A 1,343-nucleotide genomic window follows, 5' to 3' on the forward strand; every position below is an offset into this window, starting at 1 on the left:
GGTTTCTCTGTGCAGCCCTGGCTGTCCTGGAACTTGCTCTGTAGACCAGGCTGGCCTCAAACTCAGAAATCTACCTGCCTCTGCCTCCAGATTGCTGGGATTAAAGGCATGAGCCATCACCAGCGCCCTGTCAGAGGTGGGGGATTTTCTGCACAGACTGCAGGAGCACTTTTTCACGAGTGAAGGAGTTCGTGTGAGGGAAGGACGGACATTCATGACCTGTTGTTAAAAGCTTTCTTAGGGCTGAGGAGATGGTTCACTGGGCAAAAATGCTTGCCACCCAAATGCAGGGATGGGAGTTTGGATCCCCAGAACCCATGCAAAACTGTGGTAGTATGCACGCATCTATAGTCCCAGCCTGGAAATCCCAGATGGAAAGGGGAAACAGCATCACTCCAGGCTCAAGAGCCAGCCAGACTCAAGTGCTCAGAGGTGAACAAGAGACCTTGTCTCAAACAAGGTGGAAGGCAAGGACCAACACCCAAGGCTGTTCCCTTATCTCCATATGAATGCCAACATTCACAGATGAAGATGTACAGATGCACATGTACACACACACACACACACACACACACACACACACACACACAGAGAGAGAGCGAGAGAGAGAGAAAGCAAGAGAGCGAGAGGGAGAGAGAGAGAGAGAGAGAGAGAGAGAGAGAGAGAGAGAGAGCGAGAGAGCGAGAGAGCGAGAGAGCGAGAGAGAGAGAGAGAGAGAGAGAACCTTAAAACAAGTGAAATAAGATTTCCCAGGCTGCCTGAAGGGAAGCACAGAAGCAGAAGTAGCAAGACCAGTTTGGAGGACTTGGGCCAGAATAACACCTCTTCTCCTCAAGAGGCGGAGTGTTTCCCACCCCTTGAACTTGGGTGACATTCTCAATGGCTTTTACAATTGAGACTTGAGGAAGTGACATTACATTACTGTCAAAGCTAGGTTATGAAAGACAATGTGGCTTTTGCCTGGCTTCTTCTGTACCTTGCACTGTGGAGAGGCTCTGGGAAGCTGCTTACTTGAAAAGGAACTGAGCTTGCCAAACAACCACCAGTGTCACTTGTCAGAATGCCTGTGTGAAGTCAGCTTTCAGATCCAGCTAAGGCCAAAGTCACTGGGAAGCAGAGGAAAGCTATCCCTGTTGTCTGAATTCCCTAGCTATAGTATCCAAGATGGTGACAAACAACTGTTCCAAGCTGGCAGATTGAGGGGTTGATTTTCTACAAAGCCACTGTGACTGGAGCAAGGAACTTGATATGGTGGATGTGCACTTGGACCTATTAGAGATGTTGCTGGTGTGGACAAGATGTAGTCATGGGAAGTACAGAGAGCATCTTGATTATAAAGATGC

Source organism: Grammomys surdaster, unplaced genomic scaffold (genome assembly GCF_004785775.1).
Source record: "Grammomys surdaster isolate TR1022 unplaced genomic scaffold, NIH_TR_1.0 194, whole genome shotgun sequence".
Lineage (NCBI taxonomy): Eukaryota > Metazoa > Chordata > Mammalia > Rodentia > Muridae > Grammomys > Grammomys surdaster.